At 49.2% G+C, this 21,129-nt stretch overlaps 1 pseudogene; it reads right to left on the reverse strand.

The window, feature by feature from the left end:
- LOC123353777 overlaps positions 1–21,129 on the reverse strand; it is an 824,880-nt pseudogene that overhangs the window by 32,191 nt on the left and 771,560 nt on the right.

The following is a 21,129-nucleotide window of genomic DNA, read 5'->3' on the forward strand; positions in this document are numbered from 1 at the left end:
CCTCTGTTGGCTGCTCTGAGGGGTCCGAGGTGGGTCTAGAGAGTGTGGCCTCTCTTGCCTTCAAGGTGCATTTATATGGCGACCTTGAGTGGCTTTGCGTTGAGTGGATCAATCTGGAGGCTCTAGAAAATGTGCCCTGTTGTTGGTGATAGGCCCATGGGGTCCAAAAGTGCCATTGCCCCGGAGGCGGCCACTGCGGCTGCCAGGCTGTGTGGGACTCTCTACTGCTCTTGGTCCAGTGCCTGATATAACTCGAGCTGCCTGAGTTGGCTTCAGTCTCTGAGGAGGCTGAAGGGGAGGACCAAGGTGGTGCCGATGATCCTTGCGCCACCGTGGGGTGCCAAGAGGTGCAGGCAGGGACCAGTGCCAAGAGGATTGGGATAGTGAGCGGTACTGGCTATCCAGAGACCTGGACCGCCTTAAAGCATATGGTGCCGGGGAAGTGGCTGGTACTATGCTTCGGTGCTGAGTGACCAAGGGTGACATGGAGTGGTGCCGGGTCCTTGGTGGGGATGCCGAGGGCGCTTCTTCATCCAGTGCTGTAACCTCATGTGGGGTTGTTGGTGTCGGGGTGTGGCGCTATGGTGAGCTCAAACGGGAGCAGTGCCGTAAGCGGTGCGGGATTGGTGACCTCGAGCGGCACACCATTGCCGGTTTCCCTCTGGATGGCACCCGTCTGGGTGGTGCCGGAGGCTTCTTCCTACATGGGAGAGGATTGGGCACTGACAATTCAATGAAGTCCTTTGCAACCTTGTAACCCCTTTGGGGTCTAGAGAGCATGGCCCCTTTAAATCTTTTTCCCAAGGGGGAGGGGGAGAGTAAGAAAAAAGGAGGGAAACTCCATGGGGCAGGGCTGGAGCTGGAGGGAGAGAGAGGGAAAGCAGCAGGGCTGGCCCTGGAGAAGGAAGCAGAGAGAACCTGCCTGAGGCCTGAGGAGGACAGGCCCGATTGGGGACAGCCCAGGACAGGAGCCAGGAGGAGCCCTGTGCCGGGGGGAATTGCCCGAGAAGAACAGGCCGGAGCTGGACCCAGTATCACGGCTGCCCGGAGCTGCCTGGGGCTGTGAGTACTGGGGCTTGTGACTGCACTGGGAATAAGGAGGGAGGCTGCTAGATAGTTAAGTGGGGAGGTGGTCGCTCTGTGTGGCTTTACACAGAGCGGCAGAAGAGGGCACCGGAGGGGTTTGCTGGGGAGAGTTCACTGGCGCCGAAGACGACCAGGAGCACCCAAGACTCACCACCGGACTGAAACTTTGCTTAGGCCTCCTGAACTCTGTGCGCAGACACATTGCTCAGTGTCTGCCCTGTCAGACTGTGCTACCACTGGGTCTGTGGGGCCTTGGTTTAAATGCAGCCCTGTTTTACTGCTCCCCCTATATTTCCCCTGGTTGTTTTTCTCCTCCCAGCCCTCTGTAAATAAATATCTCCCTTTGTTATATCTATGGTACTTTTCCTGTGGGTGTGTGTGTTCACTCTGGGGGGTTTGGAACAGGTGCCCCTGGGGTGGAAGGAATTTCTCCTGCTGCATTCCTGCGCGCGCTGTCTCTTGGCCAGAGCTGCCTGCAGAGCAGACTCCATCTTGGCCACGAGGGTGCTAAAGTTACAACCTCAAATGTGTCAGGTGTGGAGGGGGGTTCCAAGACCTCCTCTAGACACTGGTCCGCGCTGAAGTTGCTGGGTGCTGGACTCAACGGTGCCTCCGGCGCTGGAGTCAATGGTGCTGGCTCCAGATGGGAAACAGAGTCTTGTCTCTGAGTTGTAGGAGCCTGTCTGAGTGTCTTGGTAGCTCTTTGAAGGGAGCGTCCTCTTTCCCCTTTCTTATGGCGCTTGGCCGGTACCGGGGAGCTTGAGCAGTGCCGGGGCTGGTCATCTCGTCTCAGTGCCAAGGATTTACGGTGCCGGGATCTCTAGAGCCCGATGCTGAATCGCGCACTGATGCCAGGGCACTTCTCACCAAGGAGCTCAGGCCTGGTACCTGGTGGTCTGGGGCTGCTGGTTGTAACGTGCCCTCCATGAGCAGCTGCTTAAGACTCTTTCTTAGTGTGGGCCTTAAAGGCCTTGCAAATTTTTGCAGTGCTCGGCCTGGTGTGCCTCTCCCAGACACCTAAGGCAGGAGTCATGGGGGTCGCTGTTGGGCACAGACTTGCCGCAGGTAGCTCGAGCTTTAAACCCCTGGGCTTCCGGCATTCCTGCAGCCCAAGGCTGGTGGCTAGAACTAAATCCCAGTCACCTCTAACTAAACTGTACCTAACTAATGTATTAAATACCTAACAACAAACTGTCTAACTGCTAAAACTAGATTGCTAAGGGATCACTCGCAAGCGAGAGACCACGTTCCAACGCCGCCACGGAGGGTAAGAAGGAACTGAAGTGAGGTTGGGCCGGCAGGATACTATGTACAGCGCCATAAGGGTGCCATTCCAGGGGTGTCCTCTGCCGCCCCAATGGGAGCTGCTAAGGGGAAAAGTTTCTGATGTCCGTGCACACGATGCGGGCGCACACCTAATTCGGATGGACATTGTGTAGGAAGAAAAGTAAATATGGCAGGCGACCAGCTTGGCTTAACAGTGAAATCCTTGCTCGTCTTAAACACAAAAAAACCACTTACAAGAAGTGGAAGATTGGACAAATAACCAGGGAGGAGTATAAAAGTATTGTTCAGGCATGCAGGAGTGAAATTAGGAAGGCCAAATCACACTTGGAGTTGCAGCTAGCCGGAGATGTTAGGAGTAACAAGAAGGGTTTTTTCAGGTATGTTAGCAACAAGAAGAAAGTCAAGGAAAGTGTGGGCCCCTTGCTGAATGAGGGAGGGAACCTAGTGACAGAGGATGTGGAGAAAGCTAGTGTACTCAATGCTTTTTTTGCCTCTGTCTTCACAGACAAGATCAGCTCCCAGACAGCTGCACTCTGCAGCACGGTATGGGGAGGAGGTGACCAGCTCTTTGTGGAGAAAGAAGTAGTTTGGGACTATTTAGAAAAGCTGGACGAGCACAAGTCCATGGGGCCGGATGCACTGCATCCGAGGGTGCTAAAGGAGTTGGCTGATGAGATTGCAGAGCCATTGGCCATTATCTTTGAAAAATCATGGCGAGAGGGGGAGGTCCCGGATGACTGGAAAAAAGCTAATGTAGTGCCCATCTTTAAAAAAGGGAAGAAGGAAGATCCAGGGAACTGCAGGCCAGTCAGTCTCACCTCAGTCCCTGGAAAAATCATGGAACAGGTCCTCAAGGAATTAATTCTGAACCACTTAAAGGAGGGGAAAGTGATCAGGAACAGTCAGCATGGATTCACCAAGGGCAAATCATGCCTGACTAACCTAATTGCCTTCTATGATGAGATAACCAGCTCTGTGGATGAGGGGAAAGCAGTGGATGTGCTATTTCTGGACTTTAGCAAAGCTTTTGATACAGTCTCCCACAGTATTCTTGCCAGCAAGTTAAAGAAGTATGGGCTGGATGAATGGACGGTAAGGTGGATAGAAAACTGGCTAGATGGTCGGGCTCAACGGTTAGTGATCAATGGTTCCATGTCTAGTTGGCAGCTGGTATCAAGTGGAGTGCCCCAAGGGTCAGTGCTGGGGCCGGTTTTGTTTAATATCTTCATTAACGATCTGGAGGATGGTGTGGACTGCACCCTTAGCAAGTTTGCAGATGACACTAAACTGGGAGGAGTGGTTGATACGCTGGAGGGTAGGGATAGGATACAGAGGGACCTAGACAAATTAGAGGATTGGGCCAAAAGAAATATGATGAGGTTCAACAAGGACAAGTGCAGAGTCCTGCACTTAGGACGGAAGAATCCCATGCACTGCTACAGGCTAGGGACCGAATGGCTGGGCAGCAGTTCTGCAGAAAAGGACCTAGGGGTTACGGTGGATGAAAAGCTGAATATGAGTCAACAGTGTGCCCCTGTTGCCAAGAAGGCTAATGGCATTTTGGGTTGTATAAGTAGGGGCATTTCCAGCAGATCGAGGGATGTGATCATTCCCCTCTATTCAGCACTGGTGAGGCCTCATTTGCAGTACTATGTCCAATTTTGGGCCCCACACTACAAGAAGGATGTGGATAAATTGGAGATAGTCCAGCGGAGGGCAACAAAAATGATTAGGGGGCTGGAGCACATGACTTATGAGGAGAGGCTGAGGGAACTGGGATTGTTTAGTCTGCAGAAGAGAAGAATGAGGGGGGATTTGATAGCTGCTTTCAACTACCTGAAAGGGGATTCCAAAGAGGATGGATCTAGACTGTTCTCAGTGGTAGAAGATGACAGAACAAGGAGTAATGGTCTCAAGTTGCAGAGGGAGAGGTTTAGGTTGGACATTAGGAAAAACTTTGTCACTAGTAGGGTGGTGAAGAACTGGAATGGGTTACCTAGGGAGGTGGTGGAATCTCCTTCCTTAGAGGTTTTTAAGGTCAGGCTTGACAAAGCCCTGGCTGGGATGATTTAGTTGGGTTTGGTCCTGCTTTGAGCAGGGGGTTGGACTAGATGACCTCCTGAGGTCCCTTCCAACCCTGAGATTCTATGATTCTATGACATGAACAAGCTCTCAAAGAAGAAGGGATGGATCATTTGATGATTACCTGTTCAGTTCATTCCCTCTGTGATGAAGTGGTTTTCCTTGTTTCCTATGGGGGATTTTCTTGGTGGGACTCAGTTTCCCTAGGTACTAGGGGTTTAATGAGGTGATGGGAGAGGTAGTTTGTTCTTACAGCAGACTGTCAAGGGAACTTGGGACCCCAGCCAATGGGCTGGAGAATGGAGACCCCAGTGACTGGTGACCAGGTGACCCGGAGGCCCAGCTCAGGAGTCACAGCTGGTTCTGGCCAGTGGGAGGACAATGGGCTGCGAAGAGAGGACCCCAGTGACCTAACCATCCGATTCCAGCCAGAGGGGGCCAGAGGAGGGCTGAGAGGAGAGGAAGCCTAGGAGACCCTGTTTACGACCTTGTTTACCTGGATAGAAGACAATGGACAGAGGCGGGGCTTGGGCCCAGTGATATCAGATGCCTAGCTGGGAAGCAGGGGGGCTCTGGGCTGAAGATGGGGAGCAGGCAGAGCCCACTTGGATGGGGGGAGACCTGGATGTGCAGTGTTGAGGGAGGCCAGGCCTGAGGCCCTGAGAGTTTCCTGTGCTGTGTTCAATGCTCAATAAACCCTCCTGTTTTACGCTGGCTGAGAGTCACTCTGGTCTAGAGAACAGGGTTGCACTTTCCCCTTCTGGGGGTGGAGGCCCCAGGGATCCACAACGAGTGGACTCCCGGGGGCGGCGGGACACAGCGAGAAACAGGTGTGCTAAGGCTCAGAGAGGTACAGCTCCAGGAGGTGGAGGGGCTTAACCCCGAGGTAGCCCTTTTACCGGTGTTCACTCTGTCTCACTGAAAGGGGCACCCCCTATGGACCGCCCGGGGCCAAGAGTGGGCATGATATGTGAGTCTGTCACACCCTTTGAAGTACCTGGCACTGGTCGGTGTTGGAAGACAAGATACTAGGCTAGATGGACTATTGGTCTGACCCAGTATGGGTGTTCTTATGTTCTTAACTGGGTGGATTCCATAACCCTGATCCTGCAAGGTGCTGAGCACCCAACAAGGTCAATTGGAGACAAGCGTGTCCAGCCCCAAAGGGATCAGGCCCTAGAAGAACAAGCCTTCCACCATTTTGTTTTGGTTTGGTTTGGCTGTCTGTCAAAGCATTGACACCTCAGGTCCATTGCAGAGCCCCATGAGGCAGTGAGCTTACCTTAAGGTTTTGGTCCCAATAGTTGTAGAGAATAGCCCGGATTTCCACATGCTCATTCCTCACTACAGAGTAGGGCAGACGGAGGTCGATGAAAATTTTTTTCATTACTGTTATCTCATAGGGGTCAGCCACACAGATCCCTGCAATGGGGAAAGACCCAGGGTCAGAGACAGGGGGGCTTATACTTTAGTTCTGAAACATGTCTGCTGACTCCTCGATTGTTCCATCTCACTGTGGCCTTTCCAAGGCCCATTGTGGCCTGGGGTCTTTTCCCCATTAGCTTTTCTGCCTGTTCTCTGGAGAGCTTGTGGTGTTCCTCACCTTTGGTCTCTGAAAGGCTCACAGCCAGGACTTCCCAGGTGGTGATGGAATCCTTCAGGAAAATAGGCATCTTCTTGGAAGAAATTCTACATGGAAAGAAAAAGACAGAGTCTTTTACAGAAGGAAGGAGCTAGGACTCATGGACAATCCCCAGCTAAGGGTGTAGATTGGGGTCTCAAACACGCGACCCGCGGACTTATTTCCTGTGGCCCACCATAGGGCCCCCTCTGCCCCTCACCTCCCCCTCGCCCTCCCCCTCCTCACCTCCCCCATGCGCGCCACGTCCCCACTCCTCCGCCTACCTTCCAGTGCTTCCCACTACCAAACAGCTGTTTGGTGGTGCTTAGGACTTTCCAGGAGGGAGGTGGAGAAGTGGGGAGACAGCGTGCTCAGGGGAAGAGGGGAGGAAGAGGCAGGGCCAGGGTGGGGGATTTGGGGAAGGGGTTGGAATAGGGGTGGGGCATGTACTGAAGTGTCGCTAGAGGTGAAGAAACCGGAGGGCAGAACAAGCCCAGGCTCCCGCCCCCCGCTCCAGTCCCGGGGGCTTCCTCCTCCGCCTGCCCAGCGCCAGGCTGCCTACTTGTGCCAAGCCACGCAAGTGGAGCGGCGGGAGCATGGGGCAGTGCAAGGCTGATCCCATCCCCACCGGCCACACACAAACGCATGCAGGCTGCAGCGGGCTAAGCGGAGCCCAGCGCTGTAGAGCCGTGAGCAGGAGAAGGGAGAGAGAGCCACAGGCTGGGCAGGGGACCCGCAGGAGCCGCTGAGGCTGTATTATCACGCTGGGCTGATGGGGCGGGGGGTGTGTGTGTTTTTTCTCAGCCAGCCCTTCCCTCGTTTCTCGGGGCATCGCAGAGTTTTCACATTTGAAAACAGCCCCCAACTCCTCACTCTTCCCCTGGAAGCAAGCATGATTTGCAAACTGGGGAGGGGGAGGGGGCTTTCCAAGCCACACGCTTCCCTGCTCTTCTGCGTCCTTCTGCCCCCTGATTACACAAGCCCTGTGCAGCTAGATACCTCTAGTGGCTATGGTAACACCCTCTTTTCATTAGGTGCCAGCGTAAGACCTCAAAGAGCTTACAGTTTAGCAGAGATACCCAGGAGCCAGGAGGCACAGGAAGACCCAGAGGGGGGATTAACTTGGAGCAGTCTGGGAGAGGGGTTGTTCATTTGGGCATCTATGCAGTGATTTGAATCATACCAGTCATTCCCCTTGGCTTCAGGGTTTTGTTGCAATGCACGTGCTATCAGAGCCTGTTTTGAAAGGTGCTAAGCACCCTGAGATCCCACTGGTCTCAGTGGGAGGAGAAGGAACCTCAGCTCCGCATAAAGGAAGTTCTAACAGAGAGATGACCTAAGGGAGGGAGATTCAAAACCTGCATCCCAGCCCCTTGCTGTTCTGGGCTGTGACGTGAGGCTGAAAGGTGCTGCCAGCTGCTTTCTGTGAGGCTCAGTGCACGCTCACGGCCAATGGCTCTTAGTCCATCAGTCCCCATCAGACCCCATGACAGCTCCCTCTGCTTCCGCAAGGGTAATGGCAATGTTTGGAAGTACATATAGATGTGAACAGGTTTTCTCCTCCATGAATAACAAATCTGTGTTAAGGTCAAGGCTCACTGATGAACATTTGCAAGCAACACTGAGACTGGTGTTGTCTCAGGATATCAAACCTAATATTGATGCTTTAGTTGATGCAAAATGCTACCAGCTAAGTGGCCAAAAATGAAATGACTGTTAAAATTAGCACTGACTTTTCGCATTACAGTTTTTAAAAAGTTAATACATTGACTTTTAATAGCATACTATATTCCTCTTCTTTTTTTCATTTTTTACTATATTTTTGTATTGTTGTGTGGCCTTTGGGCCAATGTACTAGTCCTCATGTGGCCCTCGTCGTGATTTGAGTTTGAGATCCCTGGTGTAGATCCTCCTATCTCAGGTTGAGGTCCATGGCAAAGCCTTCTTCACCCACCCACTGAAATACACAGCCCTCTCTGGGGAGGAACTCAGTGGTGCAAGTTCTACACCAGCCACAGGACACAACCTGTTTTAAAGGTCTCAAGGGTTGGGATATTAATTCTAGTGTCCCGATCAAATTCCAAGCAGGGGGATTATAATCCATTCCAGTGGAGAGGGGCCTGACCCAGTACCTCATTTACCTTAAAAAAAAAAATGCTGGTCAAGGCTGATTCCCCACTCTGGCACTTTGAGGGCAGCAGGTGGGTGCCCGCAAGGAATCTAACAATTAATACTGGCCATTCCAGGCTTGTATTAAACTCCCAAGTTTACAGCTTTCCTCTGACCTTAGATGGATAGATGCTGCCACCACCCAAATGCAAAAACCCCTTTGAGAACCCAGGAAGGTGCACTTGGGTACCCTCAAGCCCTTTCAGACCCCTCTCCGGGGGAGAGCTGAAAAAGAAAACAAAGGAAATCAGCTGTTGCCACCAGCTAATTCCAGAATGTGCACAGACCTGTTAAGACACAAAACTCCAATCCTGTCCTTAAAAAAGGTGAACTTTATTAAAAAAAAGAAAGAAAAAAATACATCTAAAAACTCAGGCTATTACTACTACTATTTAAAAAGAGCAAATACAAAAATTAAAAGCAAATTCAAAAAATTATACTCACTCCCTTAGCTTTTTTGAGATCCAGCTTAAAGGTTACAAACAAAACAAAAGCACCTGGGGTTAGCCCAGAGGAGTCCACAAGTCATAAAGAAATAAAAGAGATAAACCTAATTGCGTCGTCCTAGACATTTCCTGATTTACTTACATATCTGGGGTTCCAAATGAGTAGTTTCATACCTGGCTCAAGCTCTTACAGCACAGTTCCAGCCCTGTCTCTGTTCTCCGGGAGAACAACACAGACAGACAAAGGGGAAGTTTTGTCCCATTTAAAAAAGTTGTAGCCTTCCCATTGGCTCTTTTGGTCAGGTACCCACTCCCTTCCTTTTACCTATGGACTTTTTAACCCTTTCCAGGTAAAGCAATTAAAGAACAGCTAATAAGAGGGAGTTTATAGCTAACTGGCTGGCTGGGTGTCCATAAAAGGGAGCTACACCCTCCTTCATTTATCACACATCCAGTTAGAAAGCACCATCAATATCTTGTGATTCAACAACCCAGTAACACACCCTGAATAACAATGAAATGAGGAACGGTTCCTGAACAGGATAAAAGGCCAATGATAAACAGCCAGACACCTACATTCATATTCTAGCACCTAAATCAGCTGCCTGGTTTTTCATTAGGGCTGAAGCCAGGGGATACTGCTGGCTGCTCAGTACCTCTGGATGTCGGGCCAGTTCTTTTAGGTACCTAAATATGGGCTCACAACTGGAGTAACTGAATGAAATTCTCTGCTCTCTGTAATACAGAAGGTGAGACTAGATGATGTAAGGCCCCTTCTGGCCTTAAAATCTAGGACTGACTCTATGAATATGGATCAGCTGCTGAATGCTGGCCCTACTTCATGACAAATACTCCAGCCGGCTCCACTGGGGATCTTGCTGTGGAGAGACACTGACTTCAGTGGGAGCTGCACCATGCCACGTCTGAATATGGCCCTTTGATGAATGGAAGTGACACGGCCACATGCTCTTACCCCAGTTCATTTGGTCGCTCATTCAGCCGCTCCACTTGCCACAGCCAGCTCTCTGGAAACTGGCTCCTTGAGATGATATCTTTGTCAGACATGAAATTTTCATCCAAGTCACCTGGGAAGTCAAATCACAGACCGTCTGGCTCTGCTGTGACCTTGATTGGAATGGGGCAAACCTGAAAGGATTCAAGGGTTGGCCTGCTCTACTGACCTCAAAGCATCTGTGATTTGACCTACGTTGCCAAGTTTTGATGCTGCCAGCCCAGAAGAGCATGAATTGGAGTGTGGTTGAACGGCTGGAGGGGAAGCCACAGGCTTCTTCTCCTCTCCATGCCTGCCTTTCTGTTTCTGCATGAGCTAGCCTTTTCTGGGCTCCTATAACACTGGTATAAGCCACTGGCTCAGTGCTACATGTGCACCCTTTAGTGGATATTCTGCAAAGGTAAGAGACTACTACTATTCCTAGCTAGGGAGTTACCCTTTTAGCTCAAGTGGTAGAGGACTGTGCTTTAGAAACAATGGTTAAACCTCAGCGGTGACTTGTGAAGAAGTTATTACCCGGACTCATCTGGGTCCCCATATCAACATGGTGCAACACTAACAGGATTGCTGCCACTGCATTCATGCCCATCTCTCCCATGGGAGATCTGTGAACATGGGCAGCGTTGATTCATGTGGTGTGGTCTTATTTCTCTAACAATTCCCCCAGTCTTGCTCCTCTGAGTGATATTAAAACCCTTGTACTTGCTTCTTGCAAGTTCCAGATGGAGCTCCCGTTGCAGCTTGTCATGTATGGTCTTGATATAATTGCAGCAGTCGAGGAAGGTCTTCTTGCATTCATCTGTATCCAGGATGTACCCAACCTGCTTCTCGCGGCTGTGCCCCATGGGGTTCTCGTGCATCCCGTCTTCACAGCATTTCTTCAGCTTCTGGTCCTGTTAATCTGCCGCTGAAATGTACAAGCCAGGAGATCATTCCTACCAAGCTTCTTCTAGTCCTCACTCTCTATCTCTCATTAATTTACTAGTAGACATGGCCAAAGGAGGAACATAGGAACTGGCACTCTGCTATAATCCAGTATCTTGTCTCTAACAGTGACTAGCACCAGCTGCTTCAGAGAAAGGTGCAAGAAACCCCATAGTGGAATAACCTGCCCACAGAGAAGTTTCTTCCTGAACCCAATCAGAGGTTGGCTCATCCCCTGAAGCATGAGGATGTATAGGTCTTCTTAAAAAATCCTATCCTATGGAATGGTGAACATCCTCCTTTTCCATGTAAATGGCTCATCCTCTTTTGAATCCTGCTAGGCTCTTGGCCTCAATACAATCCTGTGGTGGTGAGTACTATGGGTTAATGCATTGTGTATGAAAATAGTTCCTTTTATAAATTCTTAATTAGAAACCATTCACTTGGGTTGAGTGTCTCCTTGTGCTTATATGGGTAATGTAACAATGTACCTGTTGTTGTTATTTGAGTTGTGTAGCACTTTGGGTCCCCAGTCATGGCCCAGAACCCCACAGTGCTGGGGGCTGAACCAACACAGAACAGAGAGACGATCCGTGCCCCAAAGAGCAAGTTACCATTCATTGTTTTCTATACCTCTCTCGCATCCCCTCTATAAACTGACCAGTTCCAATCTCTCCCCATGTGGAATTCTATCCAGACTCCCCCGTCTCCTGCTACAGGAAATGCAGCTGGCAGGAGGTTGTAGCAGGGTGAAACTGGTCATGCTAGGGAATCGCATTCCTGCTTTGCATGCTTGCTTTGACCAAGGATAGCAACCCCCCTGATTAGTACCTACCTTTGTTTCCCTTATACTCAATGAGCCGAACAGAGCGACCCTGGCGTTTTGTTGCCTGGGGACATTCTGGATCTGCAGAAGGAAGTGAGAAACAGAAATTAAAAACCCACCTACCAAGTGAGGCCCTACACTGAACTTGCTGCCATTTGTCTGTCTGGATGTAACAAGGTAACTTTCAAACACCGCATCCAGTCAGTTCCCAAATTTCTGAGAATGGTCTAGGCCTCAATGAGTGGAACCCCGTTGATTTAGGGGGAAATCAGAAAACCAGAAAAGCCATTTTGGCACATAACATATTGCTCCTTCCTGTCACAGATGGGAGCCACATAAGAGCTGTTGGGCAGATGCTCAGCCAGCCAGAGCAACCGGAAAGAGAGGAGAGTGAAGGAAGAGAGTGATACCTGTTCTCTGGGCTGTGGAAATCCCATTGCTCGTCTCCAGGGCCAGTCCAGCATCCGTAAATACCCCCAGATTGTCCTTTCCACTGCCAGCCATACAGCCAATGTCACTCTTCTCCACCGAGTCCCAGATCTGTGCGACACAAACATAATGGTTGAGAGATTATTGTTAACAATGACACTTCCCATTTATACACTGCCATCCAGCATGATCCCAAAGCATTATACAGACTGCGAGCAGGATTCTGGTCTCAGGTACAACTGTGCAATCTGCAGTAACTCCACTGACTTCCTTTGACTAGCTCTGTGTTTGCAGCAGTGTAAATGAAAGCAAAACATGAGATGTAAGTAAAGGATTTATTGCAACTCAATCTCCACTGAAATGTGTCCATCTCTGGGATCGAGCACAACAGCCATTCTGCACCAGCAACACAACCGATTTCAGGAGGAGAAAGAAAAAATGATGCAGCCAGTTGAACCCAGACAGAGGAGGATGTTAGGCAGAGAGAAATTAAATACCCAAATTAGAATTCAGTCAAAGCACCAGGGCCCTGACCCGTGTTGAAAGGGTCGCAGGAGATTTAATGACCAGAACGTGTGTTTGATATGTTAGCTGAGAAATGGCAGTTTCAGTAGCATTGCGTCCCCTAAAACCTTGATAGGGCCCGGGGATCAGTGCTGACTCAGAAGAAAGCACACCCTCTGTTGAGTCACTAACACTTTTCTCTGCAGCACAGCACCCCCTAATGTTGCACTGGGACATTGGTTCAGCACTGACTGGGAGGGGACAGCACTGCCTGCTGAGACCCCACTCCACTCAATACAGCACAGTATCCGCTATCGCCACATTGGGGGCAGTTCTGACTGTGGAGGGAGAGCGCCCCCTACTGAGCACACCGCCACTCCCTGATGTACAGCACCACCATGGGCACTGAGGTGAGAACTGTTTCTGAAAGGAAAGCGCCCCCTACTGCATCACCCACACAGTTCCCTACAGCCCAGCACCATCTGGGTCAACACTGTCCAAAGGGCAGCATGTCCTTTAGTGTGTCCAGAACAGCGCTCCCTGCAGCACCCTGGGTGTCTCCCATCCAAGTACTGACCTGGCCCAGCCCAGCTCAGTTAAAGTACAGTGGAGCTCACACCCCAAGTGGCAGCTCTGCAAACAAAAGGCTCACTTCGCTTGTCGCCATCCTGGGGCGTCAAGCAAGGATAAGAGCCAAGCTGCATTTCCCGCTATAAAACATCACAAGTTACAACCAACATCTTTCATACCCAACCTTAGATTGTGTAATTTTGTGTTTTTTGTTCAGAACGTAGACTCCTTTGTCCACAGCCACCAGGCCGACATAAGCTCTGTGGTCTCCTTCCAGCTTGAGTCTTGTTACAGTTCCCGGCTCATGGATTTTCCTGTCTTCACTGGTGGCTCCTTTCACCACTAGCTGTATGAAAGAGTGAAGGGAGAGGTTTTGTTTTAAAGCAGAGGAAGCAGCTAAGAGCCTGTCCTTTGCAAAACATAGGATAAAAGGAGGTAAGATCTCAGTGACAGCTCCTTGAGCATCCGAAAGCCTAGTTCTGATCTCAGTGGCAGCTGTGTAAATCTGGAGTAGTTCCACTGACTTCAGTGCTGTTACTCCATATTCATGAGGGTGTAAACTGAGAGCAGAATCGGACCCAATGTTTTTGAAGTCCCTTTGTCCCTCAGGCAGCCCTGGGAAATCTACAAAGAAGTTTGAACTGTAATGGATCTGCTCTGTGGGCCTGACTCTGATCTCACATTCGTGTAAATTAGGAGCAATTAACTGGAGTTACAGCAGTGTAGCATTGTAGTTACATCACAGTCAGGTCCCCTATAGCCATCTGGAGTCACATCTACTGAATTCATGAGCCAAAAATAAGCATCTTACTCCTGTTAGCCCCAAAGAACGAGCCCAGCCCTGGGAGAGGGAGCTGGAATCAATTCTGACAGCCACATCATCAGCAAAATGGCTAATTATGGTGCAGATACAAAGCCAGATACTCAGCTGGTGCAAGTCAGTATAGCTCCATCCACTTCAATCCACAATCCACAGAGTCTTTATTGCTGAGCTAGAAGGAACCACAACTTGACTCCCGTATCCCAGAGTGGGTTGAGAGCATTGGCTTGTGAAGGCTGGGGAACATCTATGTACAAGTAAACCAACCAAATCTAATCCAGAATTTGCAGGGAGATAGTCAATGAGAAGCCCCCGGTGCCATTTTTAGAGTCCCTTTTGAGAGTCAGTCGGCACCTCAGGCTAGGAAAAACTACTTTGTAATAACACCTTCATAGGAATTAACATATAGAAGGCCAACTTGAATATCAACCTACCGTTCCCATGCATGTGTCCTGGATGTCCAGCCAGACCGAGTCTGCTACAATCTCCGAATTTCCTACTTGGTAGTAAGCCACGATGCGGAATGAAGGGATGAGATCTGGAGTGATGGGCAGGGACATGGTCACCAGATTTTGTCCCGCCTGCCTGGCCTGTCTCCCTACACGAATGATCTTCCCTTTGTTCAGGATCTAACAGGGAAAAATGAGACATAGATTGTTAAAGGCCACAAGAGTTAACACAATGGATGATTCAGATTCCATTAATTTTCGCATCCATCTGTATTGCAGGAATAGGCCCTCGAGATCTGCAGGCCTCCTTTGCTGCATGGTGGGTACCTTCAGTGTAGCAAGGTGACTAATCTGGACCTGCTTATGCTCATGTCAATGGCTGTGGCTACACTTGCACTTCAAAGCTTTGAAGCGCTTAAGTGTAGTCAAAGCGCCAGCACTGGGAGAAAACTCTCCCAGCGCTGTCCGTACTCCACCTCCCTGTGGGGAATAACGTACTCTCCCAGCGCTGGGGCTTTGACTACACTGGCGCTTTGCAGCGCCGCAATTTGCAGCGCTGGAGGGGGTGTGTTTTCACACCCTGCTGCAGCGCTGCAAATTTGTAAGTGTAGCCAAGGCCAATGTTTTCAGGGATCTCTTCTGGTGCCATGATGGAGCACTGGTTACATGGTGATTGGAGCATCTCCAAAACCCAATGGCATACAGGAAATTTACCCCAGGTGCAGATGGAATGCACAGAGTTCAGTTACCCCCCTGCTCAGTGCATGAGAGGGGAGTGAATGCCACCAACAGGGCATTGCCCTCAGGGTGCATATAGTACTTAGCCCAGACTCAGCATTAGAAGGTTACTCACCGTGACGGGAACCTGTTGCCTATCCCTGGGCATGTTTATAATCAGCTTGGCAGTTCCATCTCCCTGCGTCGGCCCAGCTGACTGGAATCCTTCAGCCTGTACTGGGACACGGGGGGCTGGAGAGCCATCGGGGTTTGTGATGTAGACCTGAGAGGCACCATCAAAAAGGGATGCATCAAATAAGGGGTGCAGCGCTCCCTTCATCCTAACTTTAAATCAAATCGCATGTGTAGCATCTCAGGTCCATAGCCTCAAAGGTATTTAGGTGTCTAACTTCAATGGGAATTAGGCACCTAAATAAGTTTGAGTTTACAAATATCTTCAACTCTGAGCTTAATTAAAGTTTTCACACTCTGACTTGGGGGATGACTAGGCTGCAGTTGTATGCACGCCATGGCTGCTGGCTGTGGCGCTCTGCGCCCCTCTAGTGGCACCTAAATCACTTAGCAATGAATGAGTCTACTACAGCCTTAGCTAAGTGCCATGTGGCTTTTAGCTCATGCAGTAACAGCTCATGCATTTAGCTCCAGAGATCCCAGGTTCGATCCCGGCCATTGACAGACCCTGGTCATTTTCGTTACCCAGTTACAGGGTGTGAACGCAGCTCGAGCTGACGTACCCACTGTAGCTTTAATCTCACTAACCTGGGTCCTGGAACAGTGAAGCTAAGGCGGCGTGAGCATCAGCGCAGGCTAGCCCTGTGAGTAATTATCCAGGGGCCAGGGTGGGCTTGTATAGCTAGCGCTGCCGCAGTTTCACTGTTCCTGGACCCAAGCTAGGTGACGGAAGCTAGTTCAGGGATGTCAGCTAGAGCTCCAGGCGCACCCCGTGACTGCAGTCTAGACATACCCTTTGAGTGCTGACTAGACCTGGGTCTGAAAACCCTCAAGACTGCAGAGATCAATGGCCTTGCAAAAGCCAAGGATGTTTTAAAGTTTTAAACCTATTACGCTGTTGCTCCAAACAGAACCTTGGTAGCCGACGTAAAATCATTAGTACTCTGAAACCAACCCTTACATATTGGGCTTTGGGTGAAATAGAACATTCACCCACCTCTATCCTACATAAATCACCTGGGGTTTAGTTAAGAAGATCAAGCATTCTCCTCATGAATGTAGTTTGCACTACCTCTAACGACCTAAGCAGAGGCACCGACTCTGTGGATGCTCTGAGGCTGGAGCACCCACTGGGGAAAAAAAATTTAGGTGTTCAGCACCCACCAGCAGGCCCCACCAATCAGTGCCTCCCCCTCCCTCCCAGTGCCTCCCACCCACTGAGGATCAGTTCAGCAGTGGGCAGGAGGTGCTGGGGGGGCAAGGGGAGGAGCAGGCAGGGCAGAGCTGGAGAGGGAAGATGAGGGGTGGCGTCTTGGGGGAAGGAGTGGAGTGGGGGTGGGGCCTGGGACGGAACGGGGGTCAAGCACCCCCTGGGAAATCAGAAAGTCAGCGCCTCTGACCTAAGATCTTTCCAGCCCGAAATTTCTGCCCGGTATAAAATTTGAGCACCCATGTTATCCCTAAGCATTCAGAGAGCCGGTGCAATTAAATTACCCTCAGGCACCCAAGAAAAACAGACAGCTACTTGCATGGATCTTAAGGTTCAGCCCTTCGACTCCTTTTTATGTTTATCCCATTCACCACGCTATAAGTAAAGCAAATATCCAGATAAGAAATGGACTTAAGCTGCTCACTGCTGTGGTCATCAATTACTCGTTTATGCACCTTTGGTCTGCAGCCAAAGATAATTGCTTCAGTTCTCTGCTAATTTATAGTCTCACATGCCTGCTGAGAGAAAACTACTAAATTGCCTTCACAAACTCTTCAGCCCCAGAGGAGTGTGGGACCTCAAACCATGTTCTCTGCGGACAAGAGGACTGAGGCTGATTGGTTCAGAATTTTAGGAGCATAATATTTCTCCTGTAATGCTGCCTAACTCGCTGGGAGAAGAATCATTGTGTCAGTGCCAATTTTGAAATTCCCCCACATACTCATACCCACAATGGTCCCTCTTCCCCCTATTTCTGCAAATGCCCCCCCCCCTTTGCAACTCCTCACCTGTGCCCAATTCCCCTCTACAGTAAGAAAAGCCTGAAGTGCCAGCAACTAACACACAGTCCAGGGAATATTATCCCCCAGTACACGACTGACCCCAGAGCACATTTTGGGCCAAGACTCTAGCTAGGTGCCATTCCACACCTTGTATTTGCTGTCAGCTTTAGGGCCAGTGGAAATCTAGAGTGATTCCATTGCATATAGTGGAGTCACACTGGAATTAGGTTGGTGTAACTGAGATCAGAATGTGGCCCTTTGTTTCTGTTCTATTCTAAGTTCTTATACCACCCTCATCACCCTAGTACCCATAGTCCTCTCCTCTTTATACACCTCAGGCAACAGTGGGCATGATCCAGAAGAAGAGATATTACCATGAGTTCAAATGGCATCCCCGGCTTGAAGTACTTGGGTGTTTTTGTGAAGTAGATCTGATAGAGAGATGTCACAATGTTAATTCCGGTTCTCTCCGCTTCCACCATGACGCTGCCTGCAGAGAGAAGCCATAGGTCAATTAAAACTGAGCGAGACAATACAGATTTTGTCCTTAAGGTCCAGGCTAAAACACAAGGAATAGGTCATGATCATATGTTGATTCAGTGCTGCTGATTCTTGTGATTTTTGTTTTAATTCCTTGTCTTCAAGCCCCAGCTGCTAGAATCACCACATGGCATGCAAATCTCAGCTGTCATTTAAAAGAAGAAATGAGTTTCTAACCCTCCTGGTTGCAGAGAAAAGCTTCAAGACATGTCTCAAGTGCAATATAATGCCTCAAAAGCCAGGAGGGAAAGAAAAAGCAACCAAAGTTTACTATTTTTAAAAAAAACTCATGATTTTTTAATACAATCTCGTGATTTTGGGAGCGGGGGAATGACTTGTGATTTTTGCATGTTTGGGGTTGGCATTACTGCAGGCCATTGAACCTGGTTCTGTTTTCACTCCAGTATAAATCAGGAATAACTTCCCTATAGTCAGTGGCATTGTGGCAGTGAAAACAGAATCAGTCCCTTTCACGCTAAAACTACTTATTTTAGCTTTTAAAGAAGCAACAAGAAAGAACAAAAACAAAGTCTCTGGGAGAGAGAGAGAGCACAGTGTGTGTGTATCTATATGTAACAGGGTGCTGGCCTAAGGGGCACTGAACCAGCCCATGTTAGCTCAGAACCTGCTAGCGTAGCTGCCATGCAGGGGAACTGATTGGAGCTGGCAAGGTGTGGCTCATTAAAGGAGCCTAAGAGCAATCACCTGTGAGCCTGCTGAGAGGAAGGCCTATAAAGCTCACAGACAGGAAGGAAGGGGGAGGGGAGAACTAGTACGAGTAAGAATCGGCTGCGCCTAGCTAGCACCAGGCACTAGCTGTCCCTCGGCTGGCTACCTAACTGCAATTGACTTGTACATAGAGTTGTATATAGATGGTGGTGGAAATGAATACAGGGAAATAAAAGGACACTGGGTTGCAAAATAAGAGGTCTCCAGCTAATTTGTACAGCGAGCAAGAAGGTGCTAGTCTACACTATATAATAAGATTCCAGGATTGTCACTCTGTCCATGTATCGCTCTGAAGCCTAGAACGTCTGTTGTGTCTGTGTGAAGTGATGGAAGCAGCTCTATATGCAAAAGAATGGCTCTTTTTAGTTACAATATCACCAGGTTCAATCGTCACCAGGATTTGAAGTCTGTTACTGGCCAACTTTTAAGTCCTCAGCCATTCTGACTTTACCAGGCTGATGTACAGCTCCAGTAAGGCATGTGCCATGCCAAGAGTCCTACACCATTGTGATATCAGACACAACTCAACCAACCAATCACCACCTTTACTCTACTACTAATTTGCATGTAGTAATTGTAACGTTATTGACATAAACTGTGACCGCATAGATCATTGTTGCAACCATTGTTATATGTTTGCAGCAAATATTGTACAAAGGTTGTCGTGTGGGGTGTCTATGAAGAGGTTATGGTTTGCTGGTTATAATTAGGCCAGCTGTATGTGTGTATCACTTTTGTATTTGAAGTTATGAATATGGGCTATTTACTCACATGTATTTGATTCCAAGTAGCCTCAGTGAAGCATTAGGTCAGCTTCTTGAGAAAGGACAATTCTTAGTAAGTGCCCAATCAAGAAACACTTAACTGACAATGGACTTTGGGAGACCCCAATCCACATCTGAGCTTTCCTGGGAGCGTTCAAACTTACATGTAAAGAATAGTGTTGGCCTGCAAACTGAGTCATGCATGGACACGTGACTTGCCCATGTGACTCCAGACTCCATCTTGCTGCTGTGATTTTCCACAGTAGGAACAAAGGGGTGTCCTTCCATGGGGAGAGAATAGAAAAGGCCCTGAAAACCCCTCCATCTTGTCTTCAATCCTGCTTCTTACTTCTGGAGGGACCTTGCTACAAACTGAAGCTCTGAACAAAGGACTGAATGAATGACCAATCCCAGCTGTGGATGTACTCCAGAGACTTGATTTGAACCTGCAGGTTTTTTCATTACTCTATGTAATTGATTCCATTTAACCAATTTTAGCTTTCTTTTCTATTTCTTTCTTTTTATGAATAAACCTTTAGATTTTAGATTCTAAAGGACTGGCAACAGCCAGGGGCAGCTCTAGCTTTTTTGCCACCCCAAGCACGTCAGTCAGGCAGCCTTTGGTGGCTTGCCTGCGGGAGGTCCCTGGTCTCGCGGATTCGGTGGCTTGCCTGCAGGAGGTCCACCAGTCCCATGGCTTTGGCGTACCCACCGCCGAATTGCCACCGAATCCACGGGACCAGCAGACCTCCGGCAGGCAAGCCGCCGAAGGCTGCCTGACTGTTGCCCTTTCAGGGACTGGCAGGCCACCCCCTGCTCTGAATGGGCTGGGATTAGCAGCCCGTATTTCACACAGGCTTCGGGACGGCTGTCAGATGGGGACATGTATCTTGGTACAAGATGGAGCAGAACCAGTCACTGGGATTTGAAAAGTTCCATCGCCCATTCTCAATCCAATGGCCCACCCAATCTTTTGGTATCTAACACTCAATGGGACATCACAGCTAGGACGATGGTGAAGGGTGAAATATTGCAAATTGGTGATGGCAGAGTCTCTGGTCCAACTGTCCTCCATCTTCAACCAGACAACAAGCAAAGTAATATGCACAGCATGGCCCCAGCAGCCCTGCTGTAGATATGGCATAACATCAGCAGCTCCCACCCCTTCCCATTAGAAGAGACCAGGGGAAGGCAGTACCTGTAGACCCGGGTGTATAGATGGTTTTATCCGTCTGGATAAAGATGTATCCACTGTGGAAATGGACCAGAACCACTTTCTCCAGGGTTTGCTGAGGGAACTTAGCCTGGACCACGACATACTGGTTTTGACTGGAATCTTTTGTTATGTTTTTGGTGGGAACCTGCATGAGAAGAAGAGCATGGATGAGTTCTTCCTGCTTTTACTCACCACCACAAGCAATGCTCTACGCAAAAGACCTTTGCAGTGTTAACGACACTTAAGTTATACATGGAAAGAATCCATAAGAAACCATGGCCTTTTACTAACCCGCTCTACATGCAGTTCCTCCAGCAGCTATGATGCTTAAGTTACAAAATCACAGAATCATAGACCTGAAAGGGACCTTGAGAGGTCATCTAGTCCAGTCCCCTGCACTCAAGGCAGGAGTAAGTATTATCTAGACCATCCCTGACAGGTGTTTGTTCAACCTGCTCTTAAAAATCCTAAATGATGGAGATTCCACAACCTCCCTAGGAAATTTATTCCAGTGCTTAACTGCTCTGACAGAAAGATTTTTTCTTATGTCCAACCTAAACCGCTCTTGCTTCAATTTAAGGCCATTGCTTCTTGTCCTGTCCTCAGAGGTTAAGAAGAACAATTTTTCTCCCTCCTCCTTGTAACAACCTTTTATCTACTGGAAAACTGTTATGTCCCTTCTCAGTCTTCTCTTCTCCAGACTAAACAAACCCAGTTTTTTTTCAATCTTCCCTCATAGCTCATGTTTTCTAGA

Source organism: Mauremys mutica, chromosome 20, assembly GCF_020497125.1.
Source record: "Mauremys mutica isolate MM-2020 ecotype Southern chromosome 20, ASM2049712v1, whole genome shotgun sequence".
Taxonomy (NCBI): Eukaryota; Metazoa; Chordata; order Testudines; family Geoemydidae; genus Mauremys; species Mauremys mutica.